The 23298-nt window shown below is 37.4% G+C and overlaps 1 pseudogene; it reads right to left on the reverse strand.

The window, feature by feature from the left end:
- The window catches only part of LOC132167608 (uncharacterized), a 103903-nt pseudogene that overhangs the window by 68938 nt on the left and 11667 nt on the right, over nucleotides 1-23298 (reverse strand).

Here is a 23298-nt window from a genome sequence, read left to right on the forward strand (position 1 = left end):
TTGCTTGCTATTTAATGCTGCTTTTGAGGCACCGAAGTCAATTCCCTCGCCTCAAAGACTTGGGCACACAAGGACACATCTACGCTTTGACTTTTATTGCCCTCCTTAATAATCCTAATCTTATTTAATTGACAAAATGTTAGGCAGATAATTAATATTTTCTGACCACAAAAACAATCAAATAGCTAAAAAAAAAAAGTTTTATGTCAAGCATCTCCGGTAATGCTAGTTAAATTAACCAGTGAAAAAGTGCATTTTTTTTTATTTTGGCTACTACTTTTTCTATACGTACTCCAACGGCGACTCTTTAATATTATATCCTCTATTTTTATCTAAATATTATTTTTCAAATGGAGAAAATGAGGAAAATTAGGAGAGAGAAAAAAATAATTAAAAAATCTTAAAACAAAATTTTCTATACCTTTTTATTTTGAAGCATCTATTGGAAGGATAAAGTCGCTCCTAATAGCTAAATGAAGAGATCGATGCGCGATCTTATGTGGCTTAATTGCCGTTTTGACAACATAATATATGCATTTCTAATGCTCTAAATCAAAGGGAAGACCTAAGTTTAATTCATAAAGTAATAGAGAGAGTTAGGACTTAGGAGGCAAAGACAACTCACAACAATATTATGAATTAATAACAGATATATATATATATATATACCCTTTTGGAACCCTTTTTTTTTTTTTTTTTTTTTTTTTTTTAACTCCAATGACCTTGTTACTCTACTTAATAATAAAGAGCCTAAGCTCTTTCTTTTTTTCTGAGCTAATAAAGAGCCCAACCAAAACCTACTACTTATCTATTGAGGAATTATTCTCTTGACCGCATTCATTTATTACATTTATTTTAAAATTTAAAATTTATATAGGACTATTTTTAATTACTTCCTTTTCTTTTTTTAAGTTCTTTTTTTTTTTTTTTTTTTTTTAGTGATTGGCATAAAAAGTCAATTAAAATACTTTACAATATGAAATGAGTGCAAAGAATAACATTTCTCTTTCTCAAAGTAGAAATGCTTAATTTTCTAGCCCATAATTCTAGAGCTATGATTTTGCTCTAAATACTTGTGCTATTTAATTTTCCTACATATATTATGTGTATGTAAGTAGACATACGGTATGTCCTTAATTAATTAAGGGGTGGTTCAATCGGCTGGGAATTACGCTTTGTGAAACGGAAGTCATTTGCTCAAATTAACCTCTCCTATTTTTCCATTCTTTGTACTGACATGTCAAAATATAAAAATTAAAAAATTAAATTTTTTTATTAAAAAAAAGTATAAATACGGTATACATGCTATTATCCACATTAACAAAATGAAGATTTTTATAAAATTAAACAAGTAGTAGCATATATACAATGGAGAGAGAAATAGAGATCAATAGATTAAGAGAAATGCTAAATATCCTAAATTTTTGTTCAAAGAGTTGGTCCCAAATGATGTGTCACCATCCCATGAATTGGTAACATACTTCCCAAAATAATAAATCTCATGAGATGGTGACACATCATTTGGGAACTAACTTTTGAGAAGAAATTTAGAATGTGTAGCACTTCTAAAAAATTTATATTATTTTCATACAAAAAATGAAATTACTCCAATAACCATATATAAAATCATAATTGTTTATGACAAATTTGTGAAGAATAGCAAATGAAGATTATTTGAGAATTAATCTTTTTCATTATTCAATAAATATTAATATACCAATCTTTTTCATTGCCATTTTACTGTAAACACTACAAATTAACGTAAAAAATAGAGAAATGATAAAAATCATTCTCTTTACCATCTCTATATAATGAATAAGTATATTTATCATTGAATTTTTGTTTAATGCTTATAAAAACAAAACTCATTTTGGTTATTTTTAAGTAAAATTTAATGAATAATTAATGGTTAACATAGGCGTGACATCATCTTCCGTCATATATGGAATATGAGGCGCACACGAAATCCAATAACAAGAAACCTTGGGATCAGATCTTGAAATTGTCAACTGGAAGACCTCTCCCTCTGTTTTTTTTAATATCCTTTCTACCACCTCGCACGTTAAATTAGAAGACTCGATATTAACAAAAGTCATAAGTTCAAATATTAAACTCACCATTAACTCATTTATTTATCATTACTTCTTACTTCCTACGTGTAAAGGTTGAATGAAAATGGGAGTTTGTTAGAGCTGCTCCTTGTTGGAAAATCTATTCCATTTTTTTCTGCTTCGTTTTCTTTTTCTGAATCAAATGGAGAAAATTAATATGAACTTTTTTTTTTTTTTTTTTCTAAGCCATAAAATCGTCTTCGCACGACAGCGTATGGAAGCTATGAAACCAGATAGATTTGCGGCTTGGGGAGCTAGTTGTGTGGCGATCTACAACTAGGCATGTCAGAGTGTAGCGGTGCATGAGGCCGAGGAATCGACGCGGTGGAGCATTAGGCAGTTTGGTTGAATTTGGGTTGGTTTTTCTTCGGTTGATGGGGAAACTGATGTACAAATTTAATTATACTCGCAAGCGCACGAGTCGTGTGCAGTAAAGTGTGTGTGCAAGAGCGAGGTCGAATCCACAGGAAGTCGTGTCGTGAAAACTAATTCTTATCTAAACTAATCCTATTTTAACCTAGTTTCGAAGTTTGTCGTGCAATTGAAATTGAAAACAAAAACTGAAACAAAATGAAATAATTAAAAGATAAAAAGGGTACTAAGTAGGGCTGTTAAGTGAGCGAAGCGTCTCGCGAGCAAGCTCGGGCTCGACTCGAATATTAAATGAAGCGCTTCATGAACACAAATCCTGACTCGAATATTAAACGAAGCAAGCTCGGCTCGACTCGGCTAAGCTCATGAGCTCGACTCGTATAAGGCTCGCCTCGCTTATTAGGCTCGGCTCGTATATTTTTTATCAAGTAACAAATAACAATATATAATCAACATTACTCATTTACTCAATAATAACAAATATATTATATACCTTTGTTTTTTTAAAAAAAAAAATTATTTATGCATATGTGTGTATATATATTATATATATAATATATGTATATATTAATATAAAAACATATAAGAAATATATATATTATCATTAATAACTATTTTTTAAAATTTTAGTTGATTATGTTAGTTGATTATGTATGGAATTGTGAGATGGAGATTAATATGTTATATTTGTTTAATGTTCTTTAACATTTTAGTTGATTATGTATGGATGATTGTAATGTTGGGATTAATTTGTTATGTTTGTTTAATGTTCTTTAGCATTTTAGTTGATTTTGTTAGTTTTAATTGTAAGGTTGACATTAATCCGTTATGTTTGTTAATGCTCTTTAGTATTTTAAGGTGCAAAATATTCTGTATGGATGATTTTTGTAATCTAATACACTTAAATTACCAAAAAAAAAAAAAAACTAACAGTCGAGCTCGAGCTCGAGCCTGGGCTCAAGTTCAAGCAAAATTGACGAGCTCGAGCTCGAGCTCGAACAGGGTTCCAACCCTGTCGAGCCGAGCTCGAGCAGCAAAGTCGGGCTTGAGTCGAGCTCGAGTCTGGACAGCCCAAGCTCGCCCAAGCTCGGCTCGTTTACACCCCTGGTACTAAGGTTTTCAGAATCCCCCTCACCAAATCAAACAACATGTCTTACGTTGTATGCATACATTATTCAATCCAAATATATTGTTCAAAAGTTCTAAACATGCAAATTAAATCATTCGATGAATCCATCCGTTCTAAGAATCACAACGAATATTTAATTGAGATCAAATCATCCACTGTATCCGTAGATCACAATGGATATTAGTCTCAATCCAATCATTCAATGTATCCCCGGACGAAACACAACGAATATTAAATTAAACATGAGTATACTACCAACATTTAATCAATTAAACTTAATTAAACTGTTGAATTTGCTTTTGAACAGCACTATAATATCAACATTTAATCAATTAAACTTAATTAAACTGTTGAATTGGCTTTTGAACAACACTATATTATCAACATTTAATCAATTCAACTTAATTAAACTGTTGAACTGTTAAAATAGTCTTATTGTATGTATAAAACGACAAGACATGTATGTTTATCAATGATGAGGCTTCATCTTCAACCTTAGTTGAAGGTTTTAGCCTCTCATGATAACAAAAAAGATAAAACTTGAATTGACATCATGAGAAAAATAAAACTTACAATGGAACTGGAGTTCAAAGCTCCAAAAACCCAGAAAAGTCGAAAATTGACAAAGTACGGCGCCCCCGGCGCGTCTCCGTACGTTTACAATGGAAAATAATGATATTTATAAGCTAATTTTAGGGTTTCGGTGCTACCAGGTCGGCCGAATGCGCTCGATCGCACTCTAGGTGCGCTCGATAGCACTAAACGTGCGCTCGAGCGCACTTCTAGTCAGAATTTTCCTACTCTTGTGAAATATGAATTTGTAGATCTTCGAGTTAGCTTTCCAATGACACCAAGATCACCTCAATTCGAGCTATACAACTCAAGATATGGCCTTTTTAGTGGGACTCGTCGGGTGAAAATCACCTCTCTATCCCAATTTGCTGTCAATGCTCCATGAAGTGTCTTAAGCCACAAATATCACCTTAAAGCCGCATTTTTCTATTAACAACCTGCAAATCACTAAAACACTAAAACTAACAAAAAACATAAGAAATTAACACAGCTAAGAGCTTAACAAACATAAGTTAAGGGGCCCAAATATACAATATTTGGCACTCATCAGAAACCTTGGGGTTGCTGAGTTTGTGCCGATTTGAGTTGTTGGTCTAGGTGTTCTGGTACTAATGGTTTTTGGGCAATGACACTAGGATGGGTATGGACCACCAAGTGCTAAAATGCAGTCAAGTCGAAGATGCTTGAGACACTCACTCATATGCTCGATCATCTGATCTTTAAACTCGAGAAGTGCTTCCCGAATTGCTTCTAGTTGATCTGCATTAAAGGGGACTTTGAAAGACATTGTTGGTTCTGCGGTGGAAGGCTGGTGGTGGTTTTGGGGGATTTTGAATGTGGGATTCGACTACTCTGATACCAATTAATAGGAAATTTCTAATGAAAGTGATGAATAGCGGATGAATGTGAAAATGAGAATGGAAATGGCATTGATAATGAACTCCAATTAAGACTTGAGACAAACCACAAGTGAATCCAATTGGGGCCGGATACAAACCACAAATACCTATGTCTAATTCATTACCTGATTCTCATTAATAACCAAATGGTCTTTAAATAGAAATATGAGTAGATAAAGCTTAAAGGGATAACACCTAAAGTTCTTATATTCAAATTCAAATAAACTCTAATTCTAATAACCCAATCTTAATATTAAATAAACGAATACTAATTAAAATAATATAATCCTAATGAATTGGAATTGCATTTTGATGTGTGCAAATTTAAATAACTTGCAAGCGCACTGTATCCGTTTGATATACGAATCACAATGGATATTTGTTCTCAATCAAATCATTCGATGTATCCATGGATGTAAAACAACGAATATCCAACATTTTATGAATAAAAAACACAACATTTAATCAAATGAAATTAATCAAGCAATTAAATTGAATTCGAACAACAATTTGATTAAACAACGGAATTGTATAAATAAAATGACAAGAATGTGTTATTTATCAATGACGAGGCTTCAACCTTAGTTGAAGGTTTTAGCCTCTCATGATTACAAAACTCATATCAAAATGAATTAAAACATAAGAAACGTAAAACTTACAAAGAGAAACGTAGCAAAAGCCCTAGAACGACAAAAAGTCGAAAATATGCTCTCTACGGCGCCTCCCAACGTGTGTTTTACAAAAGAAAAAGTGATATAAATACTAAAACCTAAGGTTTCAACGCTGCCATGTCAGATGCGTGCACTCGATCGCACACTAGGTGCGCTCGAACGCACTCGAGCATGCGTTAGGGCTCTGCAGTGCAGCACTTAGGCGTTGCGAGTTTGGGTGACTGCACGAGTGCGCTTGATTGTGGTCCCCCTGCGTTTGAGCGCACTTCCAGAGATGCTCTTCTTCAACTTCTTCACAATTTTCACACCAAAGAACACAATTTTCTCTCAATGACCTGCAAAACACTAAAACACCAAAACTACCCAAAAAATCAGAAAATAACAAAGCTAAGGGTTTAACAAATACAAGTTAAGGGGCCCAAATATATAATATTTGGCACTCATCAAATACCTCAAAACTTACATTTTGCAAGTCCCTTAGCAAAAACAAAATAAAAAACATAAAAGAAAATGAAACATAAATCCGCTGTCGTGGGAGAGACGAATGCATTTAGCATATGCAACAAGCCTTTTAAACTCCTAGGCATTCGTAGAGGACATATGAAGTCTCGTGAGGATTTAACAGCAATGATAACGACAAAGATTTTTCACACTATGTCATTGATAAACACAAATTTCAACACAAACACATGGTTCTTATATCATGAGCAGGTTTAATGTTGTGCCAAATACTACCTAAATTAATAGATAATATTTAGTACGTTTTAACTCGTAAGTGCACAAGATCAAAACAATAGTATCGTGTAGCAAGTACGAGATCGATCCCACGAAGATTGTTGATTTTATTTAGAATTAATTAAAATATCAATTTTATCACGAAATTAATATTATGAAAATAAATATAAGATAAAGATAAAGCTAGGGCTTTGATATCCACCACTAATTATGCTTAAATAATATAACAATATGCCAATGCTCTAATCATATAATGAATACCTAATGTTTGCAAATCTAAGGATATGGGTGTCTACTCCTTAAGCTATTGATTTTCCTAGGCAACGAATTAGGCATGAGTGTCTATTAAGTTGTTCTTTAAGAAAGAATAAATCTGTAAAAATCGACAAACACATGAGGCCTAGGGCATGGGTGTATACTCCCGGTTCCCCATGTTGATTAACCCAAGAACTTGGGGTGAGATTCTTTTGTTACTCTATTAAACCCAGGACTCGATCATCCAAATTGATTTAATTAACTAATTCATATCACATGCATATAATGGCCAATCACACGCATATGAGGAATTCAATAAAACAGGAATTAATCAAGTTAAGTTACACAATATGATTATGACAAAGGCGCCAATATTGAAATATTAAATAAACATAATTAGGGCTTGAATCTATCCCTATTAAAGTATTAGGTACACATAATTAAAATAAAGGGAAAAGAAAGAACCGAAAACCGCTCCTAGAAGTTGCCTCCAAATTCCCCTCTCCAAAGTTGTGTCTAAAGATGGATCTTGAATTGTGAGGCTTAGATGTCTATTTATAGATTTAGGAATACTCTAGAAATCCTAGAAACCCTAGTAAACTCATAGGGTTTAGTCCTAGTGCAACTAGGGCTAGAAAAAACCTAATATGGAAAGCAATATAAGTCTGACCGCAGCTTCTGGAATTCTCCAGCACACAGGTGTGCTTGATCGCAGCCCGTGTGCACTAGATTGCACGGCTGCGATTGATTGTGTGTCTTCTGTGCTTGATTGCCATGCGATCGAGTCTTCTCTTGTGCGCACGAGCGCACGCCTTGCTCTTCAAGTCTGGACCTCTCTGGAAGTGCGCTCGATCGCAGGTCCATTGCGATTGATCGCACTACCAGAATGCATTTTCTTGCTTGAAATCTTCTAGCTTTTTCCTAATTTTGTCCTCTAAGCCCGATACTTCCAGTAATGCTTTCTTTTCTTCCAAAAACCTATAAAACAAAGAAAATACAAAAAGGAAATAAAATAGCATAAACTAACAAAACTAAGGAATTAACAAATATAAGTTAAGGGATAAAAAATGAATATTTTGGCACTTATCATTTAACACAGTGAACACCACAATCATATCATCAAATCATTCACAAATCATTCAACTCAAAGATGGAATTTTGAGAGAACACATGTTCCAAAAAGTGAAAAGTGAGACTAACATACAATCATGAGGCTTCAATTTTTCTCAAAGTTGGGTGTACTTCAAAAGTCAAAGGAATTCATTCAGATGAAAACAATCCAGGGTTAAATCAAGACATGCATTTTTTGTGTAGACTGTGCAATGCTCGACTCCCTTAAACTTTCTAATTGATCTATGTAACGAGTGTTAGACCAGTGACTCCCAAACTAGATGATTTTAGGGTACTAGATGTAGAAACATCCATAAGGGCTTAATTACTCAAGTAAAAAAGGATATGAAGCCAAACTAGCCATACAATTAACCAAAATGAATTTCTCATTTTTTTATGCGAATACTCAATGCTTGTGAGGCATGAGGTCCGATTACTCAATGAGAAGCTTCAAACTAATTTTTTTAATTTTTTTTTTTTATTCAAGCCAAGGTTTGATCACACTTCATCCTACTAATCTCAAGATACACCCTAATCAAGTCAAATCTTATACCTCATAGATTCTATGCTAGTGTGCTTGTGATGATAAAAACATGTGAAGTCCCTCTAATCCAACAATGAGTCAAAAGACTCAGATTCCTAATTATATGCTGTGTTCAAGATGCTAAACAAACCAATCACTTGCAAACCATGGTACAGGTGTTACTCATGCTCAATCAACAACATAGCACAAATTTTTTTATTTTTTATTTTTATTTTATTTTTTTACAAAAACAACAAAAATAACAAGAAAAAAGACAGAAATGTCTACCCCACCCCCAAACTAAATTGACACATTGGTCCCAATGTGTCCAGAAATACAATACTGAAATGGGCGGCGCAAGTCAGTTGTAACATATGAGAATGCTTCCCCAAACTTGAATAGCAGACACTTGTTCAAAAACTCACAACAAAACAAAAACAAAACAAACACACAAGATCAAATGACAAGGAATAAAAAGATGAGGGTTGCCTCCCACAAGCGCTAAGTTTTCAGTCTTCAGCCAGACTCTTTATAATAGACGACCATCACTCCGGATAACTAGGATCCTCCAACAATGTCGTCTCAATATCTGGACTCTCCAACTCCAAGAATGGTTTCAGCCTTTGTCCATTTACCTTTAATGTGTTACCATTCTTTGGATCCTCAATCTCGATGGCCCCATGAGGAATAACGGACCGAATGATAAATGGGCCTGTCCATCGAGATTTGAGCTTGCCTAGAAAAAGATACAAGCGTGAATTGTAAATAAGGACTTTCTGACCAAGATCAAAAGATCGTCTCAAAATGCTCCGGTCATGAGCCTTCTTCATCTGAGCCTTGTATGACCTTGCACCATCATATGCATCATTCCTCAGCTCCTCTAATTCATTGAGTTGGAGCTTCCTTTGTGAGCTAGCCTTCGTAAGATTGAAGTTCAGCTGCTTGATGGCCCAATATGCTCTATGCTCCAACTCTACAGGAAGGAGACATGCTTTGCCGTACACAAGACGATATGCAGACATGCCAATTGGTGTCTTGAAAGCTGTACAGTAAGCCCACAGCGCATCATTCAATCCCAGAGACCAATCTTTTCTTGTAGGATTGACAGTCTTCTCCAAAATTCTCTTAATATCGCAATTTGAAATCTCCACTTGTCCACTTGCCTGTGGATGACAAGGGGTGGCAACTTTATGTGTGATGAAATACTTCTTCATCAACTAATCAAAAATTATGTTGCAAAAATGCTTGCCCCCATCACGTATGATTGCTCGAGGCGTACCAAAACGAGCAAAGATAGTGTCTTCTAAAAACTGGACCACAACTCTGTGGTCATTGGTCTTGCATGCAACAACCTCCACCCATTTGGACACGTAGTCCACAGCAACAAGAATATAGAGGAAACCAAAGGAGTTCAGGAAAGGTCCCATGAAATCAATACCCCACACATCAAAATTCTCGACAATCATAATGGGGTTGAGGGGCATCATATTCCTCCTAGAGAAACTCCCTAGCTTCTGGCAATGCTCACATGCGTCACAATATGCATGAGAGTCATGGAATAAGGTAGGTCAATAAAATCTACACTGCAAAATTTTTGCAACGGTCTTCTTAGCACTGAAATGGCCTCCACGAGCTTGATCCAAAAGGAGATAACATTGGATTGGTCATGCTCAGGAATACACCTCTTATGATCTGATCGGGACAATACTTGAATAGATAAGGATCGTCCTAGAAGAAGTACTTCACCATGGCCATAAACTTGGATTTATCTTGTTGCCCCCAATGCAAGGGCATTTGGCCAGTGACAAGATAGTTTACTATATCAGTAAACCATGGTGTAGTAGTGTGAGCAATGTGCATCAATTGCTCATCAGGGAAGGTCTTAGAGATGGGGGTGGCATCTTCAGTGAAATTCACACTCAACTCGATAGATGATCATCCTCCACATTTTCAGAACCATTCTTATCTTGAATCTCTATGTTAAATTCTTGCAACAGCAAGATCCACCAGATGAGGCGAGATTTAGTATCTTTTTTTGGAGAAAAGATACTTCAATGCCGCATGATCCGAATAGATAATGACTTTAGATCCTAGTAAGTAGGATCTAAACTTGTCCAAAGCAAAAACGACCGTAAGCAACTCCTTTTCAGTTGTGGAGTAGTTGAGTTGTGTGTCGTTCAGTGTCCTACTTGCGTAGAAGATGACGTGGGGGAGTTTATCAACACGCTGCCCCAAAACAGCTTTGACTGCATAATCCAACGCGTCACACGTGATCTTAAATGGTACACCCCAGTTGGGTGGCTGAATGATGGGTGTGGATGTCAAAATTCTCTTCAAATCCCCAAATGCTTTCTTGGAGTCCTCATCAAATGCAAATGGGGCTTCCTTAACCAACAACTTGCTCAAGGGCCTGGCAATTTTGCTAAAGTCCTGGATAAATCGCTTGTAGAATCCTACATGGCCTAGAAACGAATGAACCTCTTTCACCATATGTGGGGGTGGAAGGTTGGAGATCATATCCACCTTCGCTTTGTCAACCTCAATCCCACGTTGAGAGATGATGTGCCCTAGTATAATGCCTTGCTTCACCATGAAATGACATTTCTCTCAATTAAGCACCAGGTTCTTCTCCTTGCATCGCACTATGACCAAAGTGAGGCGGTCCAAACACTCCTCAAACAATGAACCAAAGAAAGAGAAGTCGTCCATGAAAATCTCAAGGAAACGTTCTACCATGTCAGAAAAAATACTGATCATGCACCGCAGAAAAGTGGCGGGTGCATTGCATAACCCAAAGGGCATGCGACGGTAGGCTAACGTCCCAAAAGAACAGGTAAACGTTGTCTTCCCCTGATCTTCGGGGTCCACAGGGACCTGGTTATATCTAGAATAACCAGCCAAAAAGCAGTAATATTCGTGCCGAGCTAAGCTCTCCACCATCTGATTAATGAATGGGAGTGGAAAATGATCCTTCCTGGTGGCGGGATTTAGCTTGCGGTAGTCTATGCAAACTCTCCATCCTGATTGAACACGAGTTGAGACCAACTCATCATCCTTGTTCTTGACTACCGTCAATCTAGTCCGCTTAGGCACTACATGAATTGGGCTTTCCCACTTGCTATTAGAAATTGGATAGATGATGCCTGCATCCATTAGCTTAATCACTTCTGCTCTCACCACTTCTTGCATGGCTGGGTTAAGCCTTCTCTATGGCTCCTTCGATGGCTTAGCATTTTCCTCCAAATGTATCTTGTGCATCACCACCGAGGGGCTGATGTTGTGACAAATACTACCTAAATTAATAGAAAATATTTGCTACGTTTTAACTTGCAAGTGCACAAGATCAAAATAGTTGTATAGGGTGCAAGTATGAGATCATTCCTATGGGAATTGTTGATTTTGCTTAGAATTTATTAAAATATCAACTTTGTCATGAAATTGATATTATGAAAAAGGAATAAAGATAAATGAAAAGGTAGGACTTTGATATCCACCACTAATCATGCTCAATAATATAACAATATGCCAATGTTCCAATCATTATGAATACCTAATGTTTGCCAACCTAAGGGCATGGGTGTTTACTCCTTAAGTTATTGATTTTCTTAAGCAACGAATTAGGCATGAGTGTCTACTCTAATTCTTTTCTTTCTTAAAGGATTTAGCATGTGTGTCTACTAAGTTGTTCTTTAAGAAAGCATAAATCTGTGAAAATCGACAAACACATAAGGCCTAGGGCATGGGTGTCTACTCCCGGTTCCCCATGTTGATTAACCCAAGAACCCATGAAGAGATTCTTTTGTTACTCTATTAAGCCTAGGACTTGATCATCCAAATTGACTTAAATAACTAATCCATACCACTTGCATATGTTGGCCACACATTCATATGAGGAATTCAGTAAAGGAGGAATTAATCAAGTTAAGCATCACAATATGATTATCACAAAAGCGCTAATATTGAAATATTAAAGAAACATAATTAGGGCTTTAATCTAGCCCTACTAAAGTAATTAGTTACACATAATTAAAATAAAGGGAAAAGAAAGAACCGAAAACCGCTCCTAGAAGTAACCTCCAAATTCCCCTCTCCAAAGTTGTGTATGATTGTGTCTCCTAAATTGTGTATTAAATTGTGAGGCTTAGAGGCCTATTTATAGGGCTTAGGAGAGTGTTAAGTGCTAAAATATTCATATTTTTAGCCTTTAACTTACATGTTTTAATCCTTTAGTTTTAGTTAATTATGTCATTTTTGCTCATTGGAAGAAAAAAAAAAAGCAATCTCAGAAGTTTTGGACTTAAAAAGAGCTATTTTGGAAATTGGAAGGCTCTGGTAGAGCGATCGATCGTAGGGGAGTTGCGATCGAGTGCACTACAGGCAAGGATGACACATTGCAAGGCAACCACGATTGAGCACAAGCACCAAGAGTATCGATCGCAGACCTGCGATTGATCGCACACGAGCTGCGATCGAGCGCACCCGTGCGTAATGGCCAAGTTAGCCGCCAGCCTTAATAAGGAAAGAGCAACTTTTAGGGTTTTGTAGCTTAGTGCGAACTAGGGCTCAAACCCTATGATTTTTAAGGTTTCTAGACTATTCCTAAAAGCCTATAAATAGACCCTTAAGCCTCTAGAATAATAGATGTACTTTTTCCGAGGAGAAGAATTGGAGCTCTTCAAGTTCAAGTTTCGGGTTTATTCTTTTCCTTTCTTTTATTTTATTTTATGAAGATGTTTAACACCAAACTTATGTGTAACTAATTTATTTAGTAGGGCTAGATTGAAGCCCTAGTTATGTTTAGTTGATATTCAATATTGGTGCCCTTGTGATGATCTTGTTGTGATATCTAAATTGATTAATTCCTGTTTTCATGAATTCCTCATATGTGTGTGCCTGATCAACATATGCATGTGGTATAGACTAGTTAGTTAAATCAATTTGGATAATCGAGTTCTGGGTTTAACATAAGTGGCAAAAGAAATCCACACCGGGTTCTTGGGTTAATCAACATGGGGAACCGGGAGTAGACACTCATGCCCTAAGCCTCATGTGTTTGTCGATTTCCACAGTTTTATGCTTTCTTAAAAACCAACTTAGTAGACACCCATGCTAAATCCTTTAAGAAAGAAAAGAATTAGAGTAGACACCCATGCCTAATTCATTGCTTAGGGAAATCAATAGTTTAATGAGTAGACCCTTAGGTTGACAAACATTAGATATTCATAACATGATCAAAACATTAGCATATTGATATATTAGCTAAATATAATTAGTGGTGGATATCAAAGTCCTACCTTTTTATCATTATCAACTCAAATCCAATCTTTGTTTTATTTTATTTTTGGAATTAATTTTAAGCAAAATTTAGTAATCATCATAGGAATGACCCCGTACTTGCACCCTATACTACTGTGTTGACCTCGTGCACTTGCGGGTAAAACATCCAATTATTTGCCTATTAATTTAGGTAGGTAATTGTGACAACAAGTTTTTGGAGCCGTTGCCGGGGATTGTGGCAAATTTTGTTTAGAATTAATTTCCTTTAGTTGTGTTATTTTAATTTTCAATTTCCAATTTTGGTTTTTCCTTTAATTTATTTTTGTTTTTTTGTTTTTTCTATTTTTTCCGCAGTTCCTGTTTTGCCTTTGGACGTGTGCTCGAGTGCCCAACCAAGGCGATCGAGCACACCTTATGGTACGATCAATCGCACATCCAGAGAGCGGCACAGTTACTGCACTAACTATAGATCTGATTTTTTTTTTTTTTTCTTTTGTTGCATGCAGGGTCATTCGAATTTGCATATTAGTAAGTTTTCTTTTTAAATTTCATTGTTTCATTTTTATTTTAACCCTTTTGTTATTTTATTCACACATGTGGGGAGGCGTTCCGACATCCCATGGACCATGTTCTTTATGCCATGACCCTTATCACCATGTTAGAGAATGTCTTTCAATGAGACAAATTTCTAACAAATTTAATGGGCATAAGAACACATCATTCTTTAGATTAGGGAATGACCACTATTTTGATTCCTATAACCCAACATGGAGCCAACAGTCCAATCTCTCATGGCAAGCTCAAGCTCTCGGAATTCATGTTCAACAATCTCATGGACTGCGACATCACTCATCTTAGCAATTCTATGATTATACATATTCCTCTCAATCAGCTCCACAACAGCAATGTCAGGCTGAACCACCTTCTCTTATAGATATGATAAATACATTGATTAAGACTACATAGTAAGCATCTGAGGAGACGAAGACCTACTTCAAACCAAAAGGCAATAGTCTCAAAGAAGAAGAAGCATATCAAGAGGAGCCATCTTCCACCTATTGGCCACCGCAATACCAAGAAAAGGAGCCATCTCCCATATATGATCATTTGAATTCTTCTCCACATCAACAATATCAAGAAGAACCACCTCCTCCTAAAGGTCTGCCTTACAAGAAGCAGTTGCTGCCTTAGAAAAACAGTATGCTGACTTTACAAAACATGCGGCGGCTCATCTTAGGAGCATGGAGGAAAGAGAGCAATCATTTGAATGGATGGAGGCCCACCTCAAGCAAAAATCAGATACACTTAAAGAAGAAGAAGAGTGTCAAAGTTAGTTGGTGGCCAATCCTAATGAGCATTACATGGAGGAAGAATGCACCTACTATCATGCGCAAGCTGTCACACTGAGGAGTGAAGATGTGGTTAAAAATCAAGTGGAAGAGGGGAATGGGGAGCAAACCAAAATTCTAGAGGAGCTACATCGGGAAAAGGAAGAGAGCACTGAATCTTCTTCAACATCTATTCCCGAATTCCTAAGAAGCCAAGAGAGAAGTCTGTTAGAGCTACCACATGAGCAAATTGAGGTCATCAAGATAGAGAAACTCCTTGAGTTTTCTTCCTATTTTATTCCAGTTCATGATTCCCCACCAGATAAGAAACTGTTTGAGAAAACTCAAAGTGGCCCTCCCCGATCTGTAAACACTGGGAAGCACCTTGCAACAGAAAAGCTTCATCCCTTTTGGTGCAAGAGAAGAAAAGACTAGTGCTTCAAGTTTAAAGTACCACCGTCTAGCTGAAGATGTTAAACTTAGCGCTCATGGGAGGCACCCCATAGCATATCCTTTATATTTTGTTCCTTGTTTTATTTTATTTTTGTTTTTGTTCTCCTTTAGTGTTTTATTTTACTTTAAGTGTTTTAGTGTTTCAAGTCCCTGGTCCTTTCTGTTACTGCGATCGAGCGCACCCTGAGTGCTATCGAGCGCAGTAACCAACTTTTGGTTGTTTGATATTATGTCAGTGCGATCAAGCGCACCAAGTGTGGCTTGAGCGCACAACACCCACACACGCATTCCATTGCGCGAGTGCGATCGAGCGCACTCGAGCAGAAGGCCACATGACCTATTTTAGGTCACTATTTCCCACTTCCACTTCATATCTTCCCCTGCGCCGTACACACACCACTCACTGCAACTACACCCCCACCGGTACACCACCACTTTTCTTCACTTTCACCAACCTTCAACCTCCACCACCGCACCTAATCTTCACCGCCACGACTCCATTCTCCCCAGGGACACCACCATCATCACATATCACACAAAACATCACCCATCAACACCCCAACTCCGATTAAACCCCAACCTCCATTTTTTTCATCATTTTTTTCAAATTGTGGGTGTTCATCCACCCACATTGTCTCTAAGAGTTGGGTTTTACTATTTTACAGGGAGTTTTGGGCAGTTGTTGCCATGCCTTAGCCACCTTGGTCAGCACAGTGCACACCAAGTGTTCGACAAAGTCCCCAATCAAGCTCATCATGCCAAGAACTCGAGCTTCGTCCTCCTGGGGGTTCGATAGCCAAGCCCCTTCTCCCCCGCCAACTTTTGAGGAGTAGGAGCTACTGTTTGAGACCACTTTTTCCATTCGCGAAGATTTTCAAAACCTTGAGGTGACTCAATGGGCGGTCGCCGAATTCAAGCGCCGGGGTATTAAGAAGCTTTTCAAGCCGGTCACCTCTACTGCATACCAAAAGCTGGTGATCGAGTTCTATGCCCACCTATCTCACAACTGCGACAGGCTGGCCACCCTCTCTTCCAAAGTGCAGGGCCGAGAAGCTGAAGTGATAAGGGCCGACATTGCCACTGCCCTCCAATGCAATGATGAGCACCCTCTAGAAATAGCACAGCTTGCCGAGCAACTGCCCAAATTCTATGTGGCGGAAATCATTGAGGGCATGTGCCAAGGGCAATATGCCGATGCCCATCACAATGCCAGTAGCCTATCCAAGCTACCTCAATGGCTCTGGTTTGTGGACTCCATATTGCACCGCAATGCTTTTCCCTTGGGGTACAAAACTCAAAGGCGAGATCAATTTCTCCAAACCCTCTATGCCTTCCATAAAGATGCCTGGTATTCCATTCCCGATATGGTTTGGAACCAAATTCACAAATTTTGGAATGGAGTGCACATTGGAGGAGTTGAGTCCACACACTCATGGGGGTTGCCCTTCCCATACTTAATTACCTACATCCTTTAGAAGAAAGGCATCAAGGGCACTACAGCTGATGAGCCAGTCACTACTACCCCCATCTTTGGCATTCCCCAATGGAACAAGAGCTGCTCCCATATGCCATGGGCATCTCCAACACCAGCAGCTGGTGCGGAAGAAAGCGAGGTCGAGCCAATGGCCGAAGATGAACCCGCAGCTGAGCCAGAGGCAACAGAGGAGGAGGCCCCGATCATTTTTCATGTAGCACAGTACTGCTCACTTAGTGAAGAAATGGTAGGCCTTCAGAGAGAGTTGGCTGATCAAAGAAGGGAGGCTCGGGAGGATAAAGAATTAATGGACAAAAGACTAGCTGCCTTAGAAGAACTGATGCAGTCCATTCTCAGCCGGTTGCCACCACCATCTGGAGCATCTTCTTCTAGACAGCATTGAACAGGGACCACCGTCTGGCTGAAGACGTTAAACTTAGTGCTCATGGGAGGCACCCCATAGTTCATCTTTTTATTTTGTTTTGTTTAGTGTGTTTTAAGTTAAACTATCATTAGTTTTGTTTTTTTTTACTTGTTTTTGTGTTTTTTTATTTTGCAGGGACAAGTGTGCTTCGATTCAAGTTTCGGAGTGTGCTATGAGCCACGCTTTCCAAGACTGTAGTCCATATCCTGGGTACACTCTTTCCTTAATTTAGACACATTGGGGACAATGTGTCATTTAAGTTTGGGGGTATGGGACACATATGTTGTTACACACACTTTGTCCCAATTTCATGATTTGTGTGTTTGTTTGTTTATTTGAAAAAAAAAAAAAAAAATTATGCATGTTCATGTTTGCCCTAAAATTTTAAGTTAATCTAAAAGAATTGTGGCTTGAATTCATCAGTGAGCTTCAAATTTTGAACACATGATCTAATGAGAGTGATTACTTGTTTAGGACAAATGAAAAATCACATGTTTGATCTGATCACACAAGTACATTAGCACATAATTTGTGAGGTATGACATGAGGTCTTATATGTGTGTTTTTGTATCTTGGATGAAATTGGATGACTTATTAGATGGACACTTTGGCATATATATATATATAATAAGCTTTTCACTGAGTTACTAGACCTCTCGCCTCAAAAGCATTGAGTGTTCACGTTAGAAGGTGAAATTTTTTGATGTGATTGAAGTCATGGTTAGTTTGGTTTTGTAGCCTTTTTGACTCGAGTTAGTAGGTCCTTAGGGGTGTCTCTACACCTAATGCCCTAAAACGATCTGGTTTGGGAGTCATTGACTTAACACTCACTACATGGGTCAATTAGAAAGCTTAAGGGAACCAAACATTGCACAACTTGACCAAAAAAAAAAAAAAAAGAGAGAGAGAAAAAGAAATATGCCATAGTTGTTCATTCTAATAGGGATTTCAGTGAATTTTGAGATATAGAAACATTACACATTGGAAAGAATTGGAAGCCTCATAATGTTGTTCTAGTTCACCTTACACTATTTTCAAACTTGTGATGTTTTAGCATGTCCTTTATAAGTAATTGAACTTTGGGATTCCAATTCATTGTGAAGATGGAGTTCATCTTTTTAAGCTTGCTAATGAATGAAAATCATGATCTTGAAGTGATGCTTAAATTTTTGGAATAACATGAACTGTGCATGATGTTTGTGGGTAACATTTCTAGAAAACTCTCATGAGATTTCACTCGTCCTCTAGGGAATTCCTAGGCGTTTAAAAGGCTTGTTGCATATGCTAAATGCAATCGTACATCCCACAAAAGATGGATTTATCTTTTTGTTATGTTTTTCATTTTTGTTTTTAGTTTTGTATTGCTAAGGGACTAGTAATATGTAAGTTTTGGGGGTGCGTTAAGTGCTAAAATATTCATATTTTTAGCCCTTAACTTACATGTTTTAATCCATTAGTTTTAGTTAATTATGTCATTTTAGCTCTTTATTTGTTTTCTTTGATTTTGTAGGTCATTGGAAGAAAAAGAAGCAATCTTAGAAGTTTTGGACTTAAAAAAAGCTATTTTAGAAATTGGAAGGCTCTGGTAGAGCGATCGATCGCAGGGGAGCTGCAATCGAGCGCACTACAAGCGAGGATGGCACATTGCAAGGCAACCACGATCGAGCGCTAGCACCAAGAGTATCGATCGCAGCCCTGCGATCGAGCGCACTCGTGCGTGATGGCCAAGTCAGCCGCCAGCCTTAATAAGGAAAGAGCAACTTTTAGGGTTTTGTAGCTTAGTGCGAACTAGGGCTCAAACCCTACAATTTTTAGGGTTTCTAGAGTATTCCTAAAAGCCTATAAATAGACTCTTAAGCCTCTAAAATAGATATGCTTTTTCCAAGGAGAAGAATTGGAGCTCTTCAAGTTCAAGTTTAGGGTTTATTCCTTTCCTTCATTTTATTTTATTTTATGAAGATGTTTAACATCAAACTTATGTGTAACTAATTTATTTAGTAGGGCTAGATTGAAGCCCTAGTTATGTTTAGTTGATATTCAATATTGGCGCCCTTGTGATGATCTTGTTGTGATATCTAAATTGATTAATTCCTGTTTTCATGAATTCCTCATATGTGTGTGCCTGATCAACATATGCATGTGGTATGCACTAGTTAGTTAAATCAATTTGGATGACTGAGTCCTGGGTTTAACATAAGTAACAAAAGAAATCCACACCGGGTTCTTGGGTTAATCAACATGGGGAACCGGTAGTAGACACCCATGCCCTAAGCCTCATGTGTTTGTCAATTTCCATAGTTTTATGCTTTCTTAAAGAAAAACTTAGTAGACACCCACGCTAAATGCTTTAAGAAAGAAAAGAATTAGAGTAGACACCCATGCCTAATTCATTGCTTAGGAAAATCAATCGCTTAAGGAGCAGACACGAATGCCCTTAGGTTGACAAACATTAGATATTCATAACATGATCAAAACATTGGCATATTGATATATTAGCTAAATATAATTAGTGGTGGATATCAAAGTCCTACCTTTTTATCATTATCAACTCAAATCCAATCTTTGTTTTATTTTATTTTTGGAATTAATTTTAAGCAAAATTTAGCAATCCTCGTCGGAATGACCCCGTACTTGCACCCTATACTACTGTGTTGATCTTGTACACTTGCAGGTAAAACATCCAATTATTTGCCTATTAAGTTAGGTAGGTAATTGTGACAATAGAGAGTCCTAGAAGCCCTAGTAATCCTAGGAAATTCGGAGTCCAACCTCTTAGTCCAATTACGAAGTAATCCTAGTAAAAATCAGAGTAGGATTCGTCCCGATTTGTGTTCTTTTATTGCGGGACGAGTTTGGCATAGCAGACATCCGAAATTAGGAAACTTCCATTTCACAATGATATGTATAATTTTGAGTTAGCATTCCAATGCCACTAGAATCATCTTAATCGGATACTTGAGCTGAAAGTTATGGTCAAAATACCGAGACATGTGCAGATTCCAAATTTGACTCAAATTAGAGAAATTCCGATTTAATCATGTCCTTTATTTGATTAAACTTAACCACATCATATAGGTGTGATAAGTGCCGAATGTTGCACATTCAAGCCCCTTAATTTGCATATGTTAATTCCTTAGCATTGTTATTTGTCTGATTTTGTTTTATTTTTGTGTTTTCAGGTGCTTAATAAAGATACAAGAAAATCATTGATTTTGGGCTCAAAATGCATTTCAAGTACTGTAGCACCACTGTAGCGAATTCACTGTGGCATAATGTAGTAATTTGCTGTAGCAATTTTACTGTAGCAGAGTTACTGTAGCTACAGTGCGCTCGAGCGCACACGCGCGGCAGAGGCAAAAAGAAGTCCGAAATTGATAAGAAAAGTTTTTCTAGGTCTCCCAATCCGACTGGGAGACTGAATTACGATTTTTCTGGGATTTCTAGGGTTTTTAGGGTTCTCCTAATCCCTATAAATAGTCCTCTAAGCATTGAGAAAAAAGACACACCGCTTTTTAGAGTAAAAATTCAGTAAATTGTCTTTGGTGCTTAGAAGATTATGAGCAGCTAAACCCTTTCGTGGGGTGTTGATGTAACCCTATCCACGCACAATGGTTTGATTGTATTTAATTTCTAGATTTTCAATTTATGCTTGTTGATTGTATAACTATGCGGATTGCTACAATTGATTTCTGTTCTTAATTATTAAATGCAATTGTTCTTAAATTCTAAAATTAATATTTGTGAAATTCTTCTCTTGTCTTAGAAAGTATTTTACTTTTATTAATCTCAAATCATTCTTGTTTTCTGTGATTATGAGGATGATGGTTATACAATGGGTTTAATTGACATATCATCAATAGGATTTGATAGGCCATGCCTAGGGAAGACAGATTGTACTACACCCTAGTTTAGTGTAATTTGGGTAGACAGTCTGTGCCAATCGAAGATGGGTTACACTTATTCATTGATTGTGTGTATCCTGTTAAAGAATTTGATAATTTATACCTAGGAAAGACTGGTCATACCGCATCTTAGTTGTTAGGTGGACGATCCGTGCCAACCAAAGATAGATTATGCTTATTCTTTAATAAGGTAATTTCTTGTTTATTTATAACATGCATAGAATGAATTTCTGGGATTAATTATGATTAGTCATTGTTGTGTGGATAGAGGTGAAATCAATACCCTACACTCTCTCTCCTATTTTAATTTTCTTTTATTTTCATGCACTTTACTTTTAAAGAAAATCAAATAAATTCTCTTTTTAATTAAGTTAATTTTAATCTTTCGAATTTGATAACAAAACCCCTGCAGTTCTTGAGGTTCGACACCCTCTCTATAGCCGTATCCTACAAAGATTCGTCCTATTGCGAGGGGTTATTTTTATTATTGATATTTTTGGACACAAAAATACCACATCATAGGTCCTCTATTATGATTGGTTAAGCTCAACCATATCTTCTAGGTCTTCCCAATTTGCCCTTTAAGCTTGGAACCTTTTCGGAAGCTCTTTCTTTTCTTCCATGACCTACATAAACACAGAAAACACATAAAGGAAATAAAATAGCACAACATACCAAGACAAAGAAATTAACAAATGTAAATTAAGGGCTAAAATATGAATATGTTGGAACTTAACAGCTGATCCCTTTTATGCCTTCAATCGTCCAACCGATAGCTACCTTGTACTCTCTCAAAACATCCAACAACTTCTCTTCTTGAGCACCAACTAAATCAGAAGCTATGATCACAGGCAAAGATTCTGCTGGACCGAGGAACTTATACTTGAGGTTATCTGGTAAGGGCTTAAGTTCCTTCTTGGGAGGCTCGGGTACTGATGCCTCCTCCTTCTCACTGCTCACCAGAGGAGCACGCTCCAAAATTGCATCTGCTTGCTCAAGTAACTTGTCTAAATCCAAATCATCTCCAAACTGAGCTAGGCATGCTTCTAGGGAGTCCTCTATGCTTGATTCTTCAAACGTGTCCTCCATGATCTCCTTTATCAAGCATACATTTCTTACTTCATCAAATTCTTGTGATTGCTTGTTGATATGAAAGATATTCAGCTCCACTGTCATATTTCCAAAGGAGATCTTCATTACCCCCGTCCTACAGTCTATTAGGGCGTTAGCCATAGCTAAGAATGGTCGCCCTAGAATTATTGGTATTTGAATCCCAACATTCAGAACCGGCTCTGTGTCTAGCACAATAAAATCCATGGGGAAATAAAATTTATTAACCTTAATCAAGACATCCTCGATTAGTCCCCGTGGAACCTTCACTGACCTGTCAGCCAATTGGAGTGCCATCGATGTGGGCTTTAATTCCCCTAAGCTCAACTGTAAGTAGACTGAGTAGGGCAAAAGATTTACATTCGCTCCAACATCCAATAATGCCCTCTCAATACGACTGACTCCTATCATGCAAGAGATAGTAGGACAACCAGGGTCCTTGTACTTGATAGGCAACTTGCATTGCAGGATTGAGCTAACCTGCTCAGTCAGGAACGCCTTTTTTGAGACATTTGTCTTCCTCTTGACAGTTATCAAGTCCTTCAAGAACTTGGGATATGATGGCACTTGCTGGATGGCATCCAAAAATGGGATATTGATCTGGACTTGCTTGAATACCTCCGGAATGTCTTCAAAGTTCCCTCCTTTCTTAGGTGCTTGCAACCTTTCAGGGTAAGGTGCTTTAGGCACAAATGACCTAGGAGGGTCCTCAATAGCTAGTGTTGCTTTAGAGGGCTCAGCATCTCTCTTCTCCTTGTTGCCACTCTCTTGCCCTTATGACACAGCAGGGTTCTCTTCAGGCAGAACCACTTGATTGTCCACTTGTCTCCCTGACCTTAGTGTGACAATTGATTGCACTTGCTCCTGCCCGTGCGCAGCTTCCGAAGAACTTCCAACCGCATACTGTCCCTTCAGGTTGGGCACGGGTTAAATAGGGAACTTTCCCTTCTCT

The sequence above is a fragment of the Corylus avellana genome, chromosome ca1, assembly GCF_901000735.1.
Source record: "Corylus avellana chromosome ca1, CavTom2PMs-1.0".
NCBI lineage: Eukaryota > Viridiplantae > Streptophyta > Magnoliopsida > Fagales > Betulaceae > Corylus > Corylus avellana.